The sequence below is a fragment of the Plenodomus lingam genome, assembly GCF_022343315.1.
Source record: "Plenodomus lingam strain CAN1 chromosome Unknown contig_13, whole genome shotgun sequence".
Lineage (NCBI taxonomy): Eukaryota > Fungi > Ascomycota > Dothideomycetes > Pleosporales > Leptosphaeriaceae > Plenodomus > Plenodomus lingam.
Window position 1 is genome coordinate 422,339 of NW_027093931.1, and position 13,444 is coordinate 435,782.

The following is a 13,444-nucleotide window of genomic DNA, read 5'->3' on the forward strand; positions in this document are numbered from 1 at the left end:
ATAGTAGTTAATATATAGCTAGGGAGTAGATATCCTACTTATTACTTATACTAGTTATAAGAAAAGTATAATATTCTATATATACTTAGTATTAATAAAGAAGATAACCTTATAGATAATACTATTAAGTAAGCTTAGTAATAAGTAGTTTAAGGCTATATAAATATTACCTAGATTATAGCTATATCTTCTTAATTATTAAATACTATAGTATACTTATATCCTTATAGAGATAGCTAGGGGCAGCTACACCTATATACTCTTAGGCCCTAAGCAGGCAGCAAGCTAGAAATTCTAGGTTATTATAAGGACGCCTTCTTTCTAGGCTAAAGTTAGGTTAGTTACTATTAATAAGTGCTACCTTATATTATAATAGGAACTATTCTAACCTATATTTATATAGCTAGTAGAACTCTATATAATACTTTATAAGGATATTATATAGTTTAGTTACTCTAGCATGCTAAATATCTAGGTAACTAGGAAGGTCCTACTCTATATAGGGTTCTACCTAGTAGGAATAGGGATATATTATATATTAGTTCTATAAATATTAATTAACTAGCTAGATATTAAGCTTATAATATATCCTATTCTAAGTAGTTAACTAAGGAACCTAGATAAGCTCTTCTATCTTCTAGATAGCGCGACTATAGATAGGCAAGCCTTACCCTCTAATATTCTAAAGATAATTGTGTTTATTAATAGTTGCGGTATAATTAAAGAGGTAGTAACCTAGGTATAAAAGATATTAGTATCCCTTACTATAGGTTATACTACTAAATAGTAGTATACTACTAGTAAGGTTAGTACTAGCAAGAGATATATATTTAATATTATTAAAATATATAAAGCTATAAACTTAGATTATAATAAAGATATAATATATAAGGCTTTCTATAAGGCTAATTTAACTATCTATATAATCTTTGCAACTATAGCCCTAGGTATAGGTATTAATATTATAGATATTATCTAAGTTATTATATATAACATACCTATTATATAGAGTATTACTAATATATAGCAGCGTATTAGTTAAGGGGGGCAAGGTTATAGCTATATTAGCGTTGCGTATATTATATTGCTATATTAGTTATTTAGTGTTAGGTTAACTTAACTACCTAAAGAGAAGTTAGATATAGCTAGGCTAAGTAATAGTTGTAAGAAAAACTAGATTTAGCCCTCTCTTTTCTATAGCTATAGCTAGCTATCGCAGGTTGCAACTCTAGGTAACTAGGACGATGCCCTTAACCTATTACAGCTTGCTAAAGGGATAGACTAGCGTAGGGAAGAAGCTATTAATAGTAGGGGCTAACTAGTGTATTAGACTAATACTAAACTTAATCTATATAATAAGGTACTACTAGAATTAATCTAGTTAGCGAATAACCCTTATTACTATTATAGTTTCTTAGAGACACTTAGTAAATACCTAATACTAGCTACTAAATAACCTTCTATTACACTAGAGTATTATTATTTAGGTTATAATATAGCTCTTAAATTAGTCCCTATTCTACTACTAGTATAACTAGAGTAACCTATAAAACTAAGAATTAGAAAGATAAGTTAATTTGTGTATAAGGAGCTAGGGAGGTTTATATAGGAGCACGTAACTAAGTTATATATATAACCTAATATAGTATTTCCTATACTAGTAGGTATATATATGCTAGAGTTAGCTTATATTAAAGTAAGCAATACCTATAATAAGTTTATAGGGGATATTAGTAGTAATCCTACTAAACTATTTAAACTTTTTACTACTAAGTTCTATATTAAGGCTCTAAGCGTATATAGCTATTAGTTTACCTCTACTATAAAAGGTATTATTAACTTTATATATAGCCTTAATAATATATTAGTATCTACTTATATATCTTATTAATCTTAGTGTAAGGTAGCTATATAGAAGTAGAGGGAGGCACTAAGTAGTAGAATATTATTACCTTATCCTCTATCTAATATTATAAACGCTAGTAGTTAAGAGGTAGATAATATCCTTATACTATAGGCTATAGAGGGCATAGATATTACAGAGACTATTATTACACTAATATTAGTATATTTAATAGTAACTAGTAGAAGTAGCTATATATACCTTCTACGTAACGCCCCTATATTACTATATAGACCTTATATACTATAGACCACACTATTACCTTAGGTTAGTTAGTTGCCCTAAACTCTAACTATAGATTAGGGTAGTATAGATAGACTAAGTTAAACCTAGTTAGCTTATTAGACGCCTATAGGTGCAAGCTATAGTAGGGTAATAACTACACTATAGCATTTACAGAGTAGGCAGGAAATATAGCTAATACTAAAGGGTTAGAGAGTATAGGTATTATAAGGCTAGACTATTTATAGTTATAGTAAAGTAATAATAGTTCTCTATTTAGTTAGCTTAAAGGTTTATAGAAGTATAAAGGAGTTTATAGAAGTATTTAGAAGTTTAGTAGTATAAGCTAATTAGCTAAGAAGTGTTTAGAAGTTTAGTAGTATAAGCTAATTAGCTAAGAAGTGTTTAGAAGTTTAGTAGTATAAGCTAATTAGGTAGGTAGGGAGTTAATATAATAGCGACACGCGTTTAGTATTTATATTTACTATAGATACTAGCGTTATTAGTAAAAAATATATATTTTTTAGGGTTAACTTATCTTCTACTTTATAATAATATATTAATAGCAATAATAATAATAATATAGCTATTAACCCCCCTATATATATTAACTACGCCCTCTTTAGGGGATCCTTTATAGTCTCCCTAAATAAGCAAGATATAGTAGACGCTACTTGCGTTATCCCCTAGGGTTACCTATAGTCTAGTTATTAATAATAGTATAGCTTTTATAATACTATTTAAGACTTATATATACTAACTATATATAGGCTACTCCTACCCCCCTAGCCTTACCCCCCTTATCCTACCCCCCCTCTAGCGCCTGCGTCTACGCCTACGTCTATATCTGCGCTATTGCTATTACTACTATAGGTAGTAGTAGAGGTAGTAATAATAATAACAATAATAACAATAATAATAACCCTAGTTATTAAGAGTAAGGAGGAGGATAAGGAGGTTAGTACGCCTATTATCTATACCCCCTCCCCTAATCTATAAGTAGTCTACCTTAGGTTACTAGAGTTTATATACTAATATCTTAACAGGTTAGAGTCTAGGCCTATAGTCCTAGTATAGGCTCCTATTCTAGATTAAGTAGGACTAACTACTCCTCTTATACCTAGGTATAATATATTTAACAACACTCTTACTAACTATATAGCCTATTATAGGCCCCTAAGGAAGGCTACTAGCTACTAGGTACACTAGTGTGCTAGTAACTCTATAAAATAGTACTTAGTTAGTAAGGAGGAGTATAATAGGCGTAACTTAAAAGGGCGCACCTAGGCTAACTATATTAGTTAGATTATAGAGTCTAAGCTAGGTAAGTAGCTCTTTAGTAATAACTAGTGTGCTTCCTATTATAGTAGTAAGAGGGAGTGTTAGATATATATAAAACTTATATATAATCTAGTAAAATATACTAGATCTATATATATAAGGTGTTATACTAAACCTTAGGGTAGTAGTTACTTACTTGCTACGTAGTAGCTAAACTCTATAAAGTTAACACTATATAAGGGCAAGCTAGTGCTACACCCTAAGGGGGGTAGTCTACCTCTAGGGTATTTAACTTTATTCCTAAAGCTACCCCTACCTCTACTACTACTATTAAGTAGTATTGCCTTCTAGGGTATAGTATTGTTTAACTAGAACGCTTCTACTTTATTTATTTCTAATCTTCCCTAGTTAGTTTAATATACCTATATAGGTAAAGAAGCTAGATATTTTTAATAGATAATATTATAAAGTTAAATAGTATATAGAGGGTAAAGGTAAGTGCTATAAACTAATATATTAATATTTTAATCTAGGTTTCTTTATATTATTAGGTTCTTATTAGTTCTTATTAGTCTAACTACTAGATATACCTAGTAGTCCTTATCTAAAAGGAACCCTACTATATTACTACTAAGCTAGCAGACCTTAAGGGGGAACAGCCCTAGCTCTACTAGTTAGTTAGGATCCTTATTATATTACTAGCAAGGTTATAGACCTTAGGGAGGCTCTATAGTACTAGCTAGTTAAACTTAAGTGTCTATATAGGCCTTATAGCGCAAGTACCTAAAGAGTATATTAATATCTAGGTTTACCCTACTACTAGGTAAGTAATTATCTAGTGTTAAATCCTAGTAATAGGTAGAGTATAGGCTCTTATTAAGTAGTGTACTCTTAGTACCTACTAGAGGAGGGCCCTATTAATATTAATAGGCTCTAGCCTTATAAGTCTTAAGGATTATAGGCGTCTCTAGCGTGATAAATACTAACAAATTCCTAGCTCTAACCTAGGGTAGTAGACTTAAGTGCATGTCTATGCGCGACAGCGCGAACTTTAGCGTAGTCTATCTCCTTATTATTAACACTATAAAGTATTAGTAGGTGTATTACTAACCTTCTAACTAGGAGATTAACTAACCTCCTATAAACTTTTATAAACTTCTTAAACTTCTATAATATTCTATAATCTTCTAGACTAACTAGCTACCCTATTACTAGTAAGACTTACCCCCTATAGCCTTACCCCCTACAGCCTTCTATAAACTACTACAAACTTTAAAGCTAGGTAGTTTAATTACTACTACTAGGAAAGCTAATATACCTAATTAATATAGTTAACTTATCTACACTCTCTCCTAACTTCTATAATAAGTATAAGCTATCCCTAGAACCTATAGAGGCGCTCCTAGCTAGTAGGTTCTAGGGATAGCTTATATTTATTGCAGAACTCTAATAGCAGATTGCTTTATTATAGTATTAGTATAAAGAAGATATTACTAAGATTAGGGAAGATTATAATATTAAGATTAATAGCTTATAGTTTAATATATAATATAGCCTCCTATTCTTCTAAAGGCTAAAGAACCTTATATTATACTAGGGCGTGTTACGCTAGGGTAGACTAGTAAAACGCGTTATATATAGCACGGCCTCCTATTCTTTAAGGAGTTAAGACCCTATATAAGTTAGTATATACTATTAAGTACTAGGCTATACTAACCTTCTTCTTCTAGTATATTATAATACTAGCTATAACTAGCCTTATAAGCCTATAAGTTAAGGCTATGCCTACTATAGCTATTATCTATATAATAAAGCAAGGCACCTAGTCTTTAAAGTATAAGCCTCGCAAGCCTATAAGTTAAGCCTATACCTAATATAGCTATTAAATATAGATAGTTAAGTAATAGAAATATAAATAATACTATTATATTTAGAGTTATTAGTTATTATATTATAGGTAGTAGGAGGGTTAAAGGTAACTATGCGGCTATTACCTCTATAGTTTTAGGCTAGCAACTTCTCCTAACTTCTAAGCTAATTATTTTAATTAGGCTTAAGGCTAGTAATCTTCTTAAGACTTCTAAGCTAATTATTCTTATTAGTCTTAAAACTAGTAATCTTCTAGGCTAATAAGATGCTATTAGATATAGTAGGCGCTAACCTAATAAATATCTAGTAGAGTTCTATTACCTATAGCCTTTGTTATCCTCTATATTAACTAATTATAGGCTTATAACTATTATATCTTCTCTACTTCTATAATATAATAGCAAGCTATACTTTATTATACTAGTTATAGTAGTAGGTAATATAGTATTAAATTTCCTCTCTTTGTAACAATAAGGCAGAATTGCCTGCCTATTATTCTATGCCGAGTTAGGCCTAATAAAGGCCTAACTCACTAATGTATATAGAGAACAGCTCGCCTATAGTTAGGATAGGTATATTCTTCTTGTCCTTTTATACAAGACCTATAGGTGTAGGAATCTTATCCTTTTCTATATAGACGCGCACTCCTATATGCCTTTAAGTTATATAGGATACCTTTTAGATACCCTACCTACCTAAGTTATTATATTATAAGAAGAATATTATCCTAGCTAGTAACAGCATTTAAGAATATCGCACTTGTTGTTATTTTAAGCTACTAATTTAGTTCTAGTAGCTATCTAACCCTGCAACTCTATAGTTAGAATAGCTATTAGAACTTCTAACAACTAAAGCCTATAGGCTTAGACTTCTAGACCTATAGGTAGTACTAGATTACCTTTAGAAAAATCGCGTTAGATTGCGTTAAGGTAGAGACCTAGAGACTACTAAAAGCCTAGAGGAATTAGAGGCAAAGCTAATATCCTCCTATAACTAAACCCCCTAAAGAAAAGATTTATTATTCTTATTAACTATAAAATATTAGATAAAGGTAAAGGAAGGGTATCTAGTTTAGCCACGTTTAAAAGCCTATTTACTAATAGAAAGAAATTAGATAAGGAAGACTTAATTAACAACGCCCTCCTTAAAGGACCTGCTTCCTATCTATCTCTTAAGGTACCTTATGCTCCTAGGAAATCTTAAAGTAACACCTCCCTTAAAGATAAATATATATTAACCCTATCTAAAAAGGAGAGGTTAGAGGAATAAGTTAAGCAACTTACTAATTAGTTATATAACACCTCCCTCTATAAGGAGATATAGGGTACTACCTAACCTAGCTAGTCTTTAGCTTTTATATTAAACCTTATAGTATATACTATAAAAGCTAAGAGATAATCTAAAAAGATGCTAAATATCTCTACACTTAGTAATAGTGCTAATCCTACTTTTAGATAATAGCAAGCATCTATTTAGGATAGGCTAGAGATTAACACTAATTACTACCCCTCTTCTAGAGCTTAGATAGCGTTAGTCTAGGGACACTGCTTAGGACTAGCAAGAGAATACTTAGAGCCACGTTACCTATCTAATTCCCTAAGTCTTTAATTCTAAAAAGCTAAGGAAATAATTACCCTCCTTTAAACTTACTTTATTACTAGAAATAAGATAGCTAAGAGTTAGACTGTATTTAACTGCCTATATATAACTAATATAGAGATATTCCCTACTTTTAAGTTATAATTCTAGAGTCTTGCTATTAGAGGAGAAGTACCCTAATTAGAGTAGTATTACTACCTCTAGATAAAGATTACACCTTCTCTAAGGATACTAAATCTTACTTTCTAATAGAATTAGCACAATAATTTTAAGACTATAGTAGATTATCTTACTACTTTTAATATAGAACACTACCTATACCCTACCTTATCTACTCCTACCTAGACTACTCTATTATCTAGAAAAGGACTAACCCCCTTCTAACACTCTAGAAACTAGTCCTATTTAGACGCTAATTAGAAACCCTATAATAGACCTTTAATAGCTAAACCTTATATACCCTACTTATAATAATAAGGCACTACCCCTTAAAATAATTAACCCCTATCTACTACGCTAGCCACTCCTAGCGCTACTATAATAGGAACCCTAGTAAATTGCTATAATTATAAAAAGCCTAGGCACTTCTCTAGTAACTACCCTAAACCCCCTAGGATTTAGGCTATAGATATAGAATAGGTTATTAAGAATTCTAAGGAAGAAGAAGCCGCTAAATTAACTAATTTAGATAGCTATTAGACAGGAAACAATAACGCCTAGAAGGATCCTCCTTCCTAGGCCTAACTTAATATAACCTATTAAACCTTTCCTTAACTAAATTATTTGTTAGTTCCTATTTACTTGCACGTATAACCCTGTGCCTTAATAGATCTAGTATTTACCTAAACGCTTTAGTAGATACTAGGGCCTAAGGCTACTTATTTCTTAATTTAAAAATTGCTTATAATATCTCTTCTACACTTAGGGTACCTATCTAAAAGCTACTATACAAGCTTACTATTAAAGGGTTCTAGAATTAGATTACCTCCTTAGTTGCCTACTATATTTAGCTTTATATAATAGTTAGTGGCTAAAAGGTTTATAACTACCTGTTGCAGGAGGGATATCAACCAGATCACGGAGCATCTTAATCCAATCAATCCCGATTAATACCCCTGTATAACCCACTATCTAATCAACTACCAGCTTACTGCCAAGTGCCTAACAAAAAGCAGGAGCTCTAGTAAGGAAGGTTTACTAATTATTTACCTTCTAGTAAGGGTAGCTAAAGCTCTATATATATAAGTCTGATCGTAGTAGATACAATCTAATAATCTATCTCCTAAATTATTCCTAACCTTAGTAATCTAATTTTCCACAGTTATAAGCCTAGTTTGCGCTTTACCTTATTAAAGATTGTCCTATCTATTTAAGCGTATTATTTAACTTAGATACTAAGCTAGCAAGCTTTACTCTTTATACTATTTCTTAAGCAGAAGCTTACTTATTACTCTTCTACTATAAGCGACTAAATTCTAAAGGGGGATATCCTACTCACTAGATTAACCAACTGACCTACCTAGTACATTTAATTTAGATACCATGCCCTAACTAAAGGGATCTAGGTAGAGGTAGACCCTAAGGCTCTAGATACTAAAAACCACTTTAAGAATAAACTAATTAAGCCTAACATGCTAACAGATATCGCGCTATCTAATATAACAAGCGAGTAGTACAAACTTAAAATAGCTTAGTACTAAGCCTAGTTATTAGATTAGGCATTAAAGTTATTAGTAATCCAGAACCTCTTTATATAGGTTAACAACATAGTAGATTAAGGGATCCTTACCCTAGCCTATATAGAGCTTGTTAATTAAGGAAGAGTAACCCTCTAAGCACTTATCTAAGTGCTCTGCAATAACCTAGCGCTAACTAATTTAAGCGCTGCAACACTAGCAAGATTATAGTATAAAGCTTATCTTACTAAGGCAAAAATAAGTAGCTAAGACGCTAATTACTAGCAGAAGGAGTAGATAATCCTATATGCGCAAGCTAAGGTATATAACGTTCCTAATATTAAAGGATAGCTTATAGTACAGGATTATCTTAAAGCTCTATCTACTAGGATCTTACTAGATTAGGGTTAAACCATGTTTTAAAGGATTATTAAAAAGTTAGTAATAGGAGAGCTAACTTATAACCTCCTGTAGGTTGCTAAGATCTATTTATTACTTCTCTAAGAGAATAATATAAGATTAAGCTCTAAAGGTCCTAGAGTGTTTGCAATAATAGGAGCTCTACCTTCTAATTAACTAAAGAAGGAGTCTTTATGCCTATATAGTAGATCTTACCTATAGAAACCTCCTAAATGCAAAAACGTTATTAAAGCTTAGACTAATACAGGTAACAAGCTTACTACTACTTAACAATTAAAGATTAAGAAAAAGATTAATAGGAATCAAAAATTCAAAGAGTTAAGAAAAGCTCTAATCAAGTCCTATCCTATTAATTAAGATTATAGTAGTAAGGCAAGCGCGATCACCTATCTAGGTAGTATCTAGGCGGCACTAATTAACCCTATGTTAATAGCGGAGAAAATAAACAGGATCTATTTAACTATAGACTTTAAAGCTTACGCTCTATTAAAGAGCACTATCTTTAATAATAGGGGTGCAGTACACCTAGTTAATAATATAAGCTACCTAGAAGAAAGCTTATTTAGATTAGTTAAATATAAGACAGTTAAAGCAGGAACTTAAGCTTTTCTAATCTTAGGCAGAGGGACTAGAGTAATCCCTAATACTCTTAATAGACTAAGAGGTCTAAAAACAGAAGATTTAGTGCTTACTAACGTAGTGTTAGTAGAAGGTTTTTATATAAATATTATATTAGAAGCTTAATTGCTTAAAGTAGGAGTTTAGTTCCTTAGGCTAGATACTACCTTATAGTTTAGATTATTAGGAAAGAGCGTTGTATTAGCTAAGTTACTACGCAAGTTTAACTTAACTTTCCTAGAATACAAGCCCTCTACCCCTTATTAAATAATCTAAAGCATAGTGCCTAAATAACCCTAACAATCCTAGATAACTTACCTAAGACACGATAGTAAGGAGCTTTAGCACTAATAATTAGGCTATTTAGGACCTAAGGCGCTTAAAGCTCTAGTTAAGTTAGTAATAAATATTAGGATTAAAGGAACTCCTAGGAGTAAATGCAAGCACTACGCTATTACACATGCCTAACAGGTTATATTAAGATAACCAAGGGAAAGATTACCACGTCCATACTACTAGGTATTATAGGATCTATTTAACATGCTAACAGGTATAGCTTACAAGCAATAGATCTTGGTATTAAAGTGTAACTACTTAGGAAAGCTTTATACCTATCTACTATAAGCTAAAAACCTTAATAAGATTATACGGGTGTTTAAAAATTTTAAGAGCTTAATACTTAACTAATATAAGCTTAGTATAGTTAAGATTATGCAAGATAACAACGTTATAACTATTATAGACTAGCCTTAAGGGAGAATGCAATAAGCGTTAATAATAGTATTTAGTATCTTAAAGGAGAGGTAAGCCCTTAGCGCCTTTTTATAGGTGTGCAATGTGTTCGCTTAGTAGTGGTGTTAGACTTAGTCTATCTTGTATTAGACCTAGGCTTAGGCATAAGCCTAAGCCCTTTATATACCCCTAACCTTCCCTATAAACTATTATAAAATTGTCTTTCTAGGGGTCTAGGGTTATATCTTTGTACCTTATAATCTATTTTAGGCTTTATTTCTATATATTCTTAGGTTTTATTATTATATCTTTGTATTCCTTCCTAATTTATAATAGGCCTGTATATTAAGTAGTACGCGCGCGTAGCGTCTATACACTTGTTTTAGCACCCTACTATAAAAGTTCTAATATAGCTATCCTACCCTACTATAAATTTCCTAAACTTACTTTATTATATAACAGGTTTTCCCTACTAATTAGCCCTTTCTCTAATCTTTTTCTATTAATCCTGCCTATCTAGTTCCTATTATATCTTTGTCTATAGCTACTAGTGCTAGTAGTAGGGATCTACTATAAGGCAGTTAGACCCTACGCTAGGCCTACTAAGATAAGGTGCGTACTTCTAGTATTCTCCCTATATTTCCTGCACTAACTTTTGCTTAGCACACGCCTTCCTAAATATAGCTGCTTAGCAGCTTTATTATTTCTAGTAACTTAGATAATAAGGAGTATAATAGTAGCTTTATAAAGCTACTTCCCTATAATTAGTGTATTAACTAGCTTTATCTCTTTAGCAAGTGTAACTATTAGGAAGGTAGTAGTAAGTTCCCCTTAATTTTTATTTTCTCTATAGTAAGTTCTAACTATATCTAGGGCGCTTATACAAGTCCTACTATTATAGCTATAAGACCTATACTTAATTAGAAGCTATCCTTACTAATAATCCTAACGTTTGCTAAGCCCTTTGCAACTAGCTTTAGTTTTATTATAGTTACTAGGAGGATTACCTCTATATTATAAAGAAGGGGACCCTTAGCACCTTTATAGAGAAACCTACTAAAGGCACCTATTACTAGTTTATACTATAGTTTTACTAGCTCTACTATTATTTTAAGGATCTTATATTAAGGGCTTAAACTAATAACACTATTACTCTACTTACCTCTACTACCTACTTACGCGCCTATAATTAGTATTAGCTTAGTGCTATTATTCTATCTACTACTAGTACTCTAGTATTTCTACTTTAGTCTACTATTACGCCTTTACGTAGTAGTTATAGTAATAATAATATTATATAGCTTGCTACTACTACTAGTATTACCTTCTAGCGTATTAACTAGTATATAAATAAGACCTAGGCCTAAACTAACCTTTATATTAATAAGCTTAAGAGCGCTGCTAAGCGCACTGCCTGTAGTATTAAGACCCTTATTATTAGTATTAATTTTCCCTTGTTCCCTTTATATCTATTCTAATATTTGCTTCCTTTAGGCCTAGGGTGCTACGTGTTAGCAAGCTATTAAAGCACTACCCTCCTCTTACTACTGCTACTACTACTGCTTATACTTGTTAACTAAGTCTTCCCCTACCTATAACACGCGTAAGTATTACTACTATTACTAAGAGATATAGAGGCGTTAGAATAATATAAATAATAGTTTAGGGGGGGCTAGGGAGAGGTTAGTTATAGATAGTAATAGTATAGATACTACTACCTAATTATTAGCTATATTATAAAACTTTAGTAGTAGGGCACTTACTTAGAGTGTTATTAGGATAAATAAAAAGATATCTCTAATACCTTTCTACTTCTTAATTATAATAAAGGTCTAAGTTATTATTCTAGTTTCCTTTTACCCTTGCCTCCTAGCTTTTATACGTATTAGGCTATTATTATACGTAGCATCCCTATACTATTCCTTAAACCTATCTAGAGCCTTAGTATCCTATACTACCTCTAGTAGGTGCTATATTAGATTAATATACCCCTTCTATTTTACTAGGACTTAACGCTTTCCTTTTCTTCTTGTATTCTTTGCACAAAGGATCTCTTCTACTTCCTATTTATCTAGTGTTGTATCTTTATTTTCTAGAGTAACTATTAGACCTAGTTATAAGTCCTAAAGCCTCTAGCTTAGTAGCGGGTTATTAGTAGCTCTCTCTAGTAGATCCACATGCATAGTCTTATATAAGTTCCCTAGTAAATCTAATACTACTATAAGTAGAGTAGGGACTTCTATTACTTTATACTTTACCTATAGCTAGTTAAACTTTTTACTTAGTTAGTTTATTTTTATATTGCGTATTATAAACTAAACTATATTACCTTTTAGGAACTTTTTAGCTAGGCGTTAGGACTAGTTTATTACTTCCTATTATTATTGCTATTAGAATATAATAGCAGCTTACACTAGCTCTACACCCCTCTATAGGTATAATAAGAACGCTATAGCCTCTCTATAAGGATTTATAGGCTTTACTAGTAGTAATATTATCTTTTATAGTGTGTCTATAGTATATCTATTTAAAAGTAGATTTAGGCTAATACTAGTTATACTAGAGTCCCTATTATTAAGTGCAAGTTAGTAGGCTAGCAGGTAGTTAGGCTAGTTAGTCTGCTTAAAGCATACTATTATACGTAGCACTACCTGCACCTCTTGGTTTGCCTGCTCTATCCTGCCGTCTATCTAGGGGTAATATACAGTAGATAGTAACTAGTTTATCTTTATTATCTAGTATAATGTTATCTAGAAGGATCCTAACTAGTTAGAGCCTTAGTTAGTAATAATAGAGGATAGGAAGCCCTAGAACTGCTACTAGTTATCCTAGAAGATCCTTGCATAATAATTAGCTACTATAGAGACTGTTACTTTAAGCTAAATATATTTAGATAATCTATTAGTAATAACTAATAGGAACTAAGGTTTACTATTATCTTTTATAGGTAGGTTAACTATAAAATCTATAGATATTTAGGACTAGTATTATAATATAACTAGTATAGGTTATAATAGACCCTATTAGCGCTTCTAGGAGATATAAGCACTATAATAATAGTAGTTCTAAATATACTACGTAATGTCTCCTAATATTCTATCCTAATAATAGTTGCGGCGTAGTA